The sequence below is a fragment of the Eretmochelys imbricata genome, chromosome 7 (assembly GCF_965152235.1).
Source record: "Eretmochelys imbricata isolate rEreImb1 chromosome 7, rEreImb1.hap1, whole genome shotgun sequence".
Taxonomy (NCBI): domain Eukaryota; kingdom Metazoa; phylum Chordata; order Testudines; family Cheloniidae; genus Eretmochelys; species Eretmochelys imbricata.
The window spans coordinates 57,379,334-57,393,247 of NC_135578.1; the positions used below are offsets into that span (position 1 = coordinate 57,379,334).

Genomic DNA, 13,914 nt, shown 5'->3' on the forward strand with positions numbered 1-13,914 from the left:
GGATCGTAACCCCAACAGGGCGGGGGCAACACAGGGAAGAAAGGTCCTACCACTTGGAGCCCGAGAGCGTGTGGCCACCACCAGAGCAAGTGTCCAACCCACAGCATCCCTGCAGCACAGCCAGGGCCTGAGAAGGAGGCCTGGTACTTACAAGGAACAGACTGTGAACTGCCCTGACATTCCAAAGACACTGTTTGTGATGTTCCCTGCCACAGAGCGGGGTGATGTGTTTCCTTTAACTTTTTCTTATTCTTTTTAAAATTAATTGTTGATTAAATAACTTGCATTTGCTTTAAATTGTATGTAATGGTCAGTGGGTCAGAGAAGTGCCCAGTGCAGAGAGAGTACCCCGGAGTGGGGACACCCTAGCCCCTGCCCTAGGTGACCACAGCAGGGTTGGGGGTCAAGCCCCCCAGGAATCCTGGGCCCAGCCTTGTTGGGGTTATGAGGACTCTGCCAGACAGAAGAGTGGAAGGGGAGTTCTCAAGGGCAGGGAGGCCACTGGATAAAGGAAGTGGGAGCGAGGACTCAGATCCTTTCGCTAGCCCATTTCACCGGGATAGTGCAGAAGCCAGGAACGTTCCCCACAATAGCGGGACTATTCCCCTGCTTACACAAATCACAGCACTCCTTTAGCACTCTTTAGAACTGGGCACTCACTCAGCAGAATGCCATCAACACCACTTCTTACAGCACCTGTTTTCTCCCTGGAGGTTTCCCTTCCAAGTATTGATCCAGCCGACCCTGCTTAGCATATGAGATGAAATGAGTTCAGAGTGGAAGGTGGTACGGCTATCAGTTAATGCTTATAAATAGGGGTAAATGGTGGAAATACAACCTGGATTATTTTTAGTATTTTGCTAGTTGAACAAAAGAAGCGGACACTTATAAAATACCCATCACAGTTCCTTATACCATACTATAGACATCCAGGTTCAAATGCAACCTCTAGAATCCTGCTCTTCAAAGTAGCAGCCAACATCACATACATCTATCAACCATCTTTGGGGGAAGCAGAGAAGAGAAAAGAGCAAGTAACCATTTTTCAGCTGATAGGGGACTTTGCAAGGCTCCTGAGTTTCTCTCATCACAGCTCTCTCAAAACCTGGAAGCAGCGAGAGGAGATAAAAAGTGTCTGTCTGGAATGGGAAAATCTTATAAAGCATACAGCTGCAGGAACACCCCCACTCCATACACTGCAATGAAGATGGTTACAACTCTTGAAGTAATCAGCATCCCTGACAGCTGTCAGACTGAAACGGTATCTTTTCTTGGAGGAAGCTTGGAAGGGCTCATGATAGCACACCGCACCATTTTCTAAGTCTCCTTTTATTGCCCTCTCTCAGGTAAGGTGATCGGGGACAATGCACAAATGTGACCTCATTTGGTGACTATTTGATAGATTCCAGCAGAGAAAACGGCAAAGAAATATGGAAGAGAACAAGTCTGACTTAGGGCGTGATCAGGAAATGTGCCGAGTTCCCTCAACTTGCCATGTCTACAAAGATTGTTGAGGGTTTTCAGCACCTCACATGATAGGTCACAACCTTAACTTTGTCATTTTCCCCACTTGAGTGCTGTACCATGCAACCTTAATCTTAATATAGCTTTTTTAAGGACTTTCCCATTTTGTGACCTCTAACCTCTTTTGATTTGCAAAAAAGCTAATACATGCAAATTACACAATCTTGAATAACTTGGCTGGAAAACACTAAAATGCAGTTTCCCCACACACTGTGGGATGTCCACAGGGGAGATAACATCTCCAGTAACAGCCTTGGGAGCTGCAGGGCTCCTAAGGTGCGTAAGAGCAGGGCTCTTTCCCCACTCACCTGACAAAGTATGCATCAACCAGCATAGGCCATCATATCTTACAAGGGCTGTAGGGACAGAAATTTTATTAGCTGAAGTTTGCTTCTTTCTATTCACAAATTGTCAAAGAAGATATTACACTTTTCTCTAATTTATTCTTTATTTTGAATAATTTCTGTGACCAATAATTTTCTTGATCTTTAGGTTTGGTAAAGATCACTTTGTTACAGAAAGTCACAGAAAGAAACACAGGTGAAACAAATTTGTTTGGAAAATTTGCAAAAATAATGCAGATCTTAATTACTGCACTATTTGCCAGGCTCTATCCACAGGAATTTGGGAGAAATACCTTTGCCCGTTTGATCTTGTGATGGCAATAAGCCATCCTGGACAGTATGTTGGAAGAAGCAGAACCTGAAGAAGAGCTCTGTGTAACCTTGAAAGCCTGTCTCTTTCACCAACAGAAATTGCCCCCAATCTACCTCTCTAGTATGTTGGAAGGACAGTCAGATCTGGAAGGACTGCATGGGGGAAGACAGGTCAAAAGGAATGGTAGGATGCTAGCCTGGAACTCAGGAGACCGGGATCCAGCTCCTTGCTCTGCAAAAGACTTTGTGAGATCTTGGGGAAGGCACTTAGGCATTGTGACACTGAACATTGCAAAGCCTAACTTTTAGGTGCCTAGAAAAATCACAGGAACAACACCGGGATCCACAAAGCCTGAGTTAAGCACTGAGGCTCTTATGCAATGAATGGGGAGAGACAGGCACCCTAGAACATGTTTCACAAAAGCCAGCATGCTAGGTGGGGAGCCGGGTCAGCTAGCCAATGGGAGATGCCAACAAGAGGGGTGCATGGTAAGCCCTGCCCCTCTCTTGGAGATAGGCACCTAAGTCCAGGCTGCAGGGAGGTGCCTATCTCCACTAGTGATCCCCAAGCTGGGGGATGACAGGTGCTCCTCCGCTTAAGTCGCATGTGGGGCCCGATCTGGCAGGCATGCTCAGAGGCTACTTAACTCCACAAAGCAGCCCCAGGGAAGATGGGGAGGAGGAGGAGGAAGGTGAAGATGCTGCCCTCCCTTATAACTTTAGCCCAATGATTAGGATACTCACCCAGGATGTGGGAGACCTTGGTAAGGAGAAGAGATCTGAACAGGGATTGCCATCTTTCAGGTATGTGCCCTAACCACTGGGTTATAGAGAGATTTTAACTCTTTCTCTGGCCCAGTTTAATTAAATAATTGAACAACATTAAGTAGAACAACTTCAACAGGGGAGACTGAGGGAGCCCCACATCAGAATATCCCACAGCCCAGGGGTTAGAGCACTCACCTGACAGGTGGCAGATCCCTGTTCAGATCTCTTCTCCACATCAGGCAGACATGGGAACTTGAACCTATGGTCTCCCACATCCTGCGTTAGTACCCTAACCCCTGCGCTAGAGGCTTTGTGGAGTTAAGTGGTCTCTAAGCGTGCCTACTGGATCAGGCCCCATGCAGCTCTAGGCCTGTCATCACCCCAGGGCTTAGGTGGGATATAGGCACTCAGGCGCCTAGAGTGGGGCAGTAGTGAGCAAGCCCAGAGACAAAAACATAGGCTCCTACAGAACTTTCAGTGCAAAACCATTGGTGTTGAGCAAGTGTAGGCACCCACAAGTTAGGCAGCAGCTGAGAGAGAGAGTTTTGTGGGTCACAATGGCACCTAAAAACAGGACTTAGGCACCTAAATAGATTTATAGATCCCACCCTCAGTCTCTGCATGCCTCAGGTCCCCATCTATAAAATGGAAATTGTAGCAGGGCACTTCCCAACTCACATGGGTATTGTGAGGATAAACACATTAAAGGCTGCAAGGTGCTAACAGTTGTGAGTAGCCATAGAATTACTTAAGATTGTCATGTTTCAGAGTAGCAGCTGTGTTAGTCTGTATTCGCAAAAAGAAAAGGAGTACTTGTGGCACCTTAGAGACTAACAAATTTATTTGAGCATAAGCTTTCATGAGCTACAGCTCACTTCATTGGATGCATTCAGTGGTCAAGAGTAGGTAGCAGAATTCACACAAACTGATCAAGTCAACCCAGCAACAGGCAGGGAGAAAAGAAGAGGGACCACAGGTAGGCCTGACAGATGCTGACAGAGTGGGAAGTGGAAGCCTGTGGAATTACACCTGGAATTAAATTGATCCAGCATGTGAACTTCTTAGAATATAGTCCATCTTTTCATTAATTTCTCTGATCCTTAATTTAAGGAGAAGCAGCAACTACAACTTCACTGTTCTGTTCCATTATTTGATGTGATTTGGAAGAAGGTTGATGGACTTTTTTACTGTGCTTTAACAGACAGTCATAACTACCTGGGTCTCATGTGGATTATCACCCACAGTTACCGCTCGCCATGTAATGTATAACGCTAACTAGTGCTATGTCACCATCATTCTCAGACCATTTGTAACAAAATAAATACTAAGAGTTGCTAAAACAATTATAAAAAGCTCTGAGGCATGAAAAGAAATAAGATCTTTCACTGCACTACAGTGTTAACACACTGCATAAAAACATTAATGCAGTTAGAGGGTTGAAAGTTTATCCCACATTTATTGGCTTCAGTTTTGTTATGCTGGGAGCAACAGATATTTTTACCCACTGTGTTCAAACCACATAAGCTGCTTTTTGAATAGCCTTTAGAACTGAACTGACCTAATGAAGAGACTAATGTAAAGTTTACCTACTTCATTCTTTTTCCTTCTAGTTAATCAACAACTTTTTAAAAACAGTCTACTGTACTAACACAATTACCACTTTGTGCCCATCTGTTGTGCCTTCTATCAAAGGATCTCAGAGTAGTTTACAGTCAAAATCAACACCCTTGGAAGGCAGCTATACTGTCTGGGCTATGGGCAAAGAGAGGTTAAGTAACTTTGTCCAGTGAGTCGGTGACACATCTTGGAATAAAACCCAGATCTCCTATCTCCCAGCCCAATGTTTTAGCCACTAAGGAACCATCATTCCTCTACTTTTAGAGCTAAGCAACAATTTTTGCAAGCTGACTGGATTTAGCTCTGCGCATATGTATATATAACTTGGAACAAGAAAACGCTATTCCAATTCCACAACAGATTACTATGTCTTTATAATGTCCTAGATAGTCAAAGTATTTCCCTGCTCAGGTTTGGTAAATGCTGTTCATCTTCACATAGAACCTGCCCTCAATCAGTAGCTGCGTCTTCACCATGCAAGCCCCGACGAAAGCAGTCCTGTTTTGATGCAAAACTGCAGGGGAAACTAGTTATATATCCTGGAAGGTTAGGCTTCCAAACAAAGTCATACAACAAGTCAAACAGCTGGTGGATTTCCAAGAGGCATTGGCACTCCAAGGAAAAAGACTGGCTACTTAACACATCCATTTTTCATAGTCAGTTTGCACCCCAAGTAAATTATTACCTGATGCCACTTTTGCTGTACTGATTTTATTAAAGACTTTTGCTTTCCTTTACTGAAAAAGCACTGCCAACTCTCTTTCTACCTAGCCCAGCACTTACCCTCCAAATAGCCAAAAGTATGTTTCAAAGACTGATAGTTCACAGGAGACAGATGGAGCGCTGCTGGTGAACAAGGCCAACAAGGCAGTTATGGCATTGTAAATGGGAGGAGAGGAGCCATCAAAGGAATCTCCTACTACAGAGAGGCCCAAGCTATGAAAATATTTCAGAACCCCTGTACTGAAAAGCACCTGCTTATTTCCATCCATCTTTCTTCAGATAAGAGTATTAGAATACAGTAATACATTTAGATCTTTCCATTCACCTTACCCTTGTGACTGATGATTTTGTAGTTACAAGGGATTATAACAGGGGACAGACTAGCCTCACACTGATTCACCCTCCATAACACGTTGCGCTTTTACAACTAGAAATAGAGAGATCAAAGAGATTATTCCTCTGTCCTGGGTGACCCAAGGAGCCAGTGACAGTGAAAGCAGATATAAATAGTCCTCCTAGCAACTCCCTCAGCTTGCTACAGGACCGGTTTCTGTTTCAAGGAGGCTTTTTCACTGACTGTCTTGTCTCCTTAAGTGGTGATGACAAATTTAAGTAAAATAAAGATTCCCTGTTGTAAATATAACATGTATGAGGAAGAGGATCTCCATCATCACTGTCAGTATTGCCAATATACTGAATTAAATCCCCCCTCCCCCGCCGCCCATCTCCCATTAAACAGCAAACAGGAAGTAAAAGTTAACACACTTGGAGTCTAATCTGCTCTTGGGTTTTGCTTACTCCTGCCTACGACTCAAACTCACTCAACAGCTGAAATTCTACCCTGAAAAAATTAACCAGACATGCGTTGCTTAAAGCCTCCCGGTGCACTGCGAAGCAAATTCTGGTCTCAGTGACATCGGGGCAACTCTCATTGTCTGCCAGGGCTGCACCTTAGGGGACGTCTACATTACTACAGTTGCTACAGCAGCACAGCTACAGTAGTGCAGCTGTGCCACTACAGCCTGGACACTTCTGATAGCAAGGAAAGGGGATTTTCCACCAACGTCGTTTGAGAGGCAGTAACTACGTCAACAAGTCATTTTTCCCATTGTTGCCGGCACCCAGTGCCGAGAGGCAAAACAACAGCAGGGGTTGGTTCACTACCCGGTATGCTTTACCCAATAATTATAATGGGGTGGAGAAGCAGAAAAGTTTATTTGAAGCTTTAAAAAGGTACAGGGAGAATAGAATCTCAAACCCTGTACACAGAGCAGGAAGTTACACAGGCTTTTATATATGCTTTTTTTAGCATACTTATTTAATAGCAAGCTGCCCGAAGTATCCATATAGTCAGTCAATTTAGTTACCAGCTAGTTTTTTTGTTTTTTGTATTATTTGTTAAACTATACATAAAGCTGCTTTATTTAGCTTTTTTTTTTTTTTTTTAATATTTGCCCTGTTTGGCCTTGTTTAGTTTTAGGCAGTCTGACTCTGCAACATATTGTTGCAGATCCTTAGCATAACTGCTGTGAGTGCCTCCAGGCAGGGGGGCCAAGGTCACTTGGGCCTAGTACACAGAGCTGCTGCGAGTGCCTCCAGGTGGGGGGGGGGGCAAGGACACCTGGGCCTAGTGCGAGGGGGGTTTATCGACACTCGTGGTCTTCCATCCCCTCGAGTTACCTAGTGGGCATGCCCCAGTGTTTCCAACAACTTCCTTTTTTGAGAACACTTAGCAGCCTTGGCTTTGAGTTTTTTTATTTGGGCTATTTATTTTTTTACAATAGGATTTTGCATAAGCACTTTGTGATAGCCCTGAAGAGAATGACTTATTAACTTTTGCAAAAGGGCCTTGACACATGATACTGCACAGCATAATATCATTAATACAAGCAATACAGGAAAGAGAAATTTTAGTAACAGGCTAAATAAACTACTAAGCCAAGACGACAAACCCCAGCCTGAAAACAAGGTTTGCAACCAATTGCTCTTTGGGGCAGTATAGGCAACCTGTGCTCCGGCATGGGCCTTAGCCTATACCACCTCTTTATAGATTTTATAACTGCTATCATTTACAGATACACAACATCGGGGCCCAACGAGGGCACAAACCCCTCCTTGGGATGCCAAGAGATAGTTCAAAGCCAGCCTGTTTTGGAGGGAAAACATTCTGAGCTGCTGTACCTTTTTATTTAAAGTTTTTATTGCTGACCCTAAATTATTAACTGAGTCCTCTAATAACTCTAGGGCAACTTTTTCAAGTACCATTTGCAGCCTTACAGTATAGTGGCCTATCATGCCATGGCTGGCCTGGAAAACAGTGGCGCTATTTTCAGTACAGAGCACCCTACAAGCTTCTCGGTTGTGAGGGAATTTTTCATATTGCCCTCCAATGCCATAGTCAGTCACCACAGGGTCTTTTTTTGTGACTTAACAGAGGTGTTTCGGGCATTTTTAATATTTTTTTTGGGCAGTGTGGCAGTTATTGATAGATGAGGAACTCCATGAGCTATATAATAGCTACCTGTCCAGTTGGCTGGCAGCACCTTGTAAGCCTTTTGGCCACATACAAAATAGTGACCCTGTAGGGCACAATAAGGACTGTTTTTTTAAAAAAAACAGCCTTAAATATCCCAGAAATTCCCTTAAACAGTTTATATGCTTTTAAGGGGGCATCCCATTCTCCTAATTGGGTACAAGTGGGGGCGTTTTTAATTGTGCTGTTTAAATTACACTTGCCATAGGGACATTACAAACCCACCATTGGCTTGCTACATTGGAGATATTAACTGGACAGCAAGTTATATTTCCAAACCCTTACAAACATTAAATTTAACTTTGCAACTTCCTGTCCCTATCTCTATTACACAGATGAGGAAATTGAGGCATAAAATGCTTAAGTGATTTGCCTAGGGTCTGTGACAGAGCCAGGAACAGAACAGATGTCTCCTGATTCCAGTCACATACCTTGACCCTAAGTTCATCTTTCATCCCATTATCAAAGCAAGGTCCCAATCTTACAATGTGCTGAGTAATCTCAGCTCTAGGTCAACAGAGCATGTGTCACAATAAATCTGCAAGTGAGTTTTGTACATATTTTTATAAGTAATATTAGAATTGTTCTATAGTAGTGAGCTGAGGGACATACTGACTGCCACTTCCAGCAGCTCCTTTTGGCCTGGAGCAGCGAACCATGGCCACTGGGAGCCGCGATCGGCCGAACCTGTGGACGCGACAGGTAAACAAACTGGCCGGGCCCACCAGAGGCTTTCCCTGCACAAGTGGCAGAACAAGTTTGGGAACCACTGTTCTATAGGAATATTTACCATACTGGATCAGACCAGAGGTACATCTCCAGTATCCTGTCTCTGGCAGCGGCTAGCTCAAGCTGCTTCAGAGGAAGAAGTCCTGCAGTACTAGACGGTTATGGGATAACCTACTCCCAGGGAAAGTTCTCTCCCCACTAGTTGCAAGTTGGCTCATACCCCAACATGAGGGTCTATATTACTTCCAAAACGTTTTTTTTAAATTTACCATTGTTAATCTGAATGGCTTAGAGCAGAGGACTCATTTACTTGGCTCATGCCTGAATTTGAGAAAAATCCCATCCCACACAGAAGTGGGATAGTCACAGACCTATATCTGAATGCAAATTACTTATTACAATCCAATCTGACCCATTTTATCTTGTAGCTAGGTGTCACCAAGAAAGAATAATAGACCTTATGTGGCTCAGACCTTAGTATAAGCAGAGCCATTAAGGAAACTAGGAGAACCATTAAAGAGGTGGGAGGAAATAGCAGCTGTGAAACCAAGACATGGGTAATTACTTTGGGTTAGAACAGAAGGGCTTTGTTATGAAACTTTCTTCAATACACAAACCCACAAGGCAAGGGGCAGGTTTGGAGGGAGATGGTTCTCATAAACACCTTACATGGAATTATCTACAAATTCTGGGGAACTAACCAAAGGAAGTTTGAGAAAGGAGCAGAGCTATTTTTCTTGGCACTGAAGGCTTGTCTACACTACCAGCCGGATCAACAGGCAGCAATCGATCCAGCAGGGGTTGATTTATCGTGTCTATTATAGACGCGATAAATCGACCGCCAATCACTCTAGCGTCGACTCCGGTACTCCAGCTCAATGAGAAGCGCAAGGGGAATCAACGGAAAAGCACCTCTGTCGACACACCGCAGTGAAGACACTACGGTAAGTACATTTAAGTATGTCAACTTCAGCTGTGTTCACGTAACTTAGATCGATCCCCCCCCCCCGATAGTGTAGGCCAGCCATGAGTTTCAGAAGAGGATGAGCAGTTAAAATGTCTCTGAGGCCAGAGAGATCACATTTAAGAAGACAGGGCAGGTTTCTATGACGGTGTTTCATAGGATTTGGTATGCCTTATCCCATATTTCCTTTTTTGTTAGTTAAGAGTGCTCTAGGCAAGTGGTTCTCAAAGCCGGTCCGCCGCATGTTCAGGGAAAGCCCCTGGCGGGCCAGACCGGTTTGTTTACCTGCCGTGTCTGCAGGTTCGGCCCATCGCGGCTCCCAGTGGCCGCGGTTTGCCGCTCCAGGCCAATGGGGGCTGCGGGAAGCGGCACGGGCCAAGGGACGTTCTGGCCGCCCTTCCCGAAGCCCCTATTGGCCTGGAGCGGCGAACCGTGGCCAATGGGAGCCGCGATGGGCCGAACCTGCGGATATGGCAGGTAAACAAACCGGTCCGGTCTGGCCCGCCAAGGGCTTTCCCTGAACAAGCGGTGGACCGGCTTTGAGAACCGCTGCTTTAGGCTATAAAACCTTTGTGCGGGAATAGAGGTGAAGACTGTTAAGACACCTAACTCCCAACAAAAGTCTATGGAAGTTAAGTGCCTAAACCTTTGAAAAGAAAAAAAAACCTACTTCCAACCTCCTTTTATTGTTTCCTCTGTTTTCGCCATTGTCCTGTTATGTATATTAGCCAGATAAAGACTAAAATAGGGTAAGCAAGCAGGAACAGTGGATAGTACAAGAGCGGTTACCCCTTTATAATGTGTAAAGAGGAGCATTTGCTGTGTTCCAGCATGGCCCCACAGGCTTACAGATTCATGGGATGAATATAGCCTTTTGAAACATAGCACTGTCCAAAGTGTTATTCAATAAAACTCTTATTTAATTACTCTAGCTGGGGTCAAAAGCAGCTTGCTCTAGCCTCCCTATGTAGTCCCATATCAGCAACTATCTCCTATTGCATGGAATCTTCTCCCTTCCTGTGAAGGCTAACTATTGTCTTTTCCAGAACAGCAGTGCTCTGGAGGGAACATATCCACACCAGGAAATCTCTGGCTGTGATATGCAGAATGAGGCAGCAGTATGCCTTGCTGCATGAGCCACCTGCCCAACCAGCAGAAAGGAAAATATCCTCCCATGTGCACCCCAAAAGCAGTAAGACCTTCAGCTCCATTTTCAGCCACAATAACTACCAGCTCCCAGAAGCTCTGAACCAGAAGGCACCTTTATCAACATGGAGGTGCAAACTTTCACCTACACATCCCTTCCACTCTGCAGGGCAGGCTAACAGCAGTGTTTTACAGAACAAGGGGTCCTGGTGCATGTCTACGGCTCTTAGACACTATGATAATACAAATAATAAGTAACAACATCAAAAGATCTTTACACCTGAACAGTTTACTTCAGTTTCCTGTTCTTCCCTATGTGCCCATCATCACTGGTCACAGTACCAATGATTAAAGGGCACAGTTCATATCCTGTTAATTCTCCATTAACATTTGTGAATGGTGGAGGAGTTATTCATTCAAAGAGTTACATCCATAATGGCAAAGCCCTTGGTATTTCCTGGCAAATCTGTGAAGAGCACAGCTACAAATTTAGGATGTAGTAATCTGTTAGAGCCACTGAATTTAACCCCCATAGAGACACTTCACTCTCTCTACACCTGGCAGAAGTAGTCTTGGAACATGAAGATTTTCTAGCCTTTGAAAACTAGTTGTCCTTTTTGACACAGTTTCAACAATTTTGACTTTGTATAGCTGTGCAATGAGTTCTCAGAGCTTATTTTCTATTTTCAGGCACTGATATCCTGCACAGGAAAATCTTTTCTTGTCAATATTCTTACTGTCGACAAGGCCACAAACATTGTCAGCCTTGCACTCCTCCAGACCTCTTTCTAGTTGCACAAGACCCTTCCAGACTAACTACTTGCATAGTGTTGATGCTTGGCTCCAGGACGCAGTGTTGCTGTCATATCCTAGACTGAATTCAAGTTCTCTCCTCTCTCCTTTAAGCCCTTCCTTCCAACATCTCACTGTCCACCTCCTCTCTCAAGCTCCCTGTGGCTTATCTCCTATGTGATTATACAGTTGTCTTGTTATATAAACTTACTATCCTTGGTAGTTTAGAATTAAGACACCTGTTATACAATGTCTAAACTGCAAACGATCCTACATTTCACTCTTAAAGGAATCAGTTTTAAATCAGTAAATGTCAATAATCCTTTGACTTTTCCCCTGCACTTGAAACCCACTGCAAAGAGGAAAGATGAAATGCTGCACTTGAGGACAACCAATGAAATGTTCTTGTTGTCCTTTCTATCTGGCAACTAGTTCCTAAAGTTATGAAAAATGATCATGTTATAACTGTTATAAATCTCAAGTTTACTCTGAATAAATATTATCCAAGATTTATGTTCTTTATTTCCTGCTAATGCAAATATTCAACACGTGGTTCTCCTCTGAAAAGCAACTGTGTAAAAAATGACACCTTCCTACCCAACTGATTGCTCCTGGTTTGTATTCAGTCATATTTATACCTTCAATTATAACACTGAACTTGAGATAGCAAGGATGATTTTGCAGGGAAGGCAGTTACAGGTGGGGGAGAAATCCTTGTACTTGTAAACTTAGCACAGCTGATATATATAGAGAGAATAAACATGAAACCAACATTTTTCCAGGCAGAACCTGTGTATCGATGGAGACAAAATACTAGGAATTATAAACCTCTATATTAACCACTGAAACTCAGAAAAATAAAAATCAAGTCCTTATGTCCTGGCACCTGATTCTGCACTGACTTAGGCCCTATGTGACTGTCATACAGGGGATAAGTCAGCACAAAATTTGACCCCATAATTGCCAATTATACTTACACATGAATAATTTCACTATTTCCTTAGCAAAACGAGAGCTGACGTGCCAAGATGTGAAAGTTAATAGCAAGCAAGCTGTCCCATAGACTCAGGCTGTAAATAAAGCACAAGCTACAACTAGTGTCATATTCAGCACAACAGCAGAAACAATGAGCATCTTATATGAGCCCATGTTGGATCATAACCAAAGTGTTAATAACTTTGCAGCCAAAACAATCAAGAGTCAAATGGGCTTCATTTGGTAAATAGTGTATTTCCCTGGCTCCGTCTGAGTTAGGAGACGGAAATGCATTCTTGCATAGGCTGCTGACAGCGGGGATAGGGCTGTCTCCCTCCCCCCGGAGCTGCCTGTTGCTTGGAACAATAACCTTCCCCACCCCCACGATTCAGCTGATATGCACATTACCTGTGGAAGGATACTCCCTCCCTCCCATCACACCACAGAGACTGGGAGGGATAGATACCCCTTTAAACTGACTGTTACTATGAGTGGGAAGCACCCCCAAGCAGTCAGACTTTTATGGGAAAGAGATGTGAATCATCTAATTCTAAATGAAGGAAGGGCCAATGCCACTTGAAAATTTGTAGCTCTTTGGGGAGAGCTCCCAAGTCCCTTCCCCTCCCCAACCCTGTGGGGTGGAGAGAGATACCCAGGCTTTTCAGGGGAATTGGGGCTGGGATCCCTTGGCCCTTTTAATGAATTGTGGGGTGGGATCCCGTGAACCTTTCCTGACCCTTTAGGGAATGAGTGGATCCACCAACACCTTAGAGGAATTGGGGGTGGGGCGCCCTGGCCCTTTAAGGGAATTGGGGCTGGGAGCCATGCCGCCTCTGAGGGTGCCTATGTGCTGTACTACCCCTGCCTGTCCCCCCTCGGGTGGGATCCAGTCACTTGCTCCCCGGAACCACTGGGGACACCCCTCCTCGGCCGGTGCGGGTCCCAGCCGCTCCCCATGGAGGTGATGACCCCCAAACCTCCTGCCCTTTGACGGGGGGATACCAGCCTCTTCCCCTGTCCAGCGGGGTGGAGCTGTGGGGGGATCCCCAGCAGCCCCTCGGCTCCAAGGGGCCCCCATGGCTGGGGCAGGGCGGGGGCCGAGCCCGCGATTACCTCGCTGCTCCGCACTGGGCCCAGGCCGGCTGCTACCCATGGCCGAGGCGGGCGGCTCCTGCGGGGGCTGCGCGGCTCCTGCCGGCCGGAACGGACCCGGACTCTCAGCTCCTGCCCGGCTCCTGTTTACACAGGAAAGCCCAGCTGTCTGTCAGCGCGCCGCCCTGCCCCCGCCGCCATGGCCGGGGGCGGGGCGGGGCGGGGCGGGGCCGGCTGGGCCTGCAGGGCTGTGGGGGCCGCGGCGCCGGGAGCTTGGAGCGCGGCAGGCCGAGCCTCGGGGCGGGGACGCGGCTCCCTCAGGCCCCTGGCACTCTGGTTGGTGATAGGAGCCCGGTGCTTGGGTGCCCGTGAACCCCTGCAATCTGTCTTGCCCC

General features: G+C 45.6%; 1 protein-coding gene across 3 annotated transcripts in view; it reads right to left on the reverse strand.

Moving 5' to 3' along the window:
- The window catches only part of MARCHF8 (membrane associated ring-CH-type finger 8), a 168,444-nt gene extending 154,776 nt beyond the window's left edge, over nt 1-13,668 (reverse strand). For all 3 annotated transcript variants that reach the window (XM_077823011.1, XM_077823009.1, XM_077823010.1), the window contains exon 1: nt 13,541-13,668. The gene's annotated coding sequence lies outside the window, so the exon portion shown is untranslated. The remainder of the gene's footprint in view (nt 1-13,540) is intronic.
- Between the last annotated feature and the right edge of the window lie 246 nt (nt 13,669-13,914).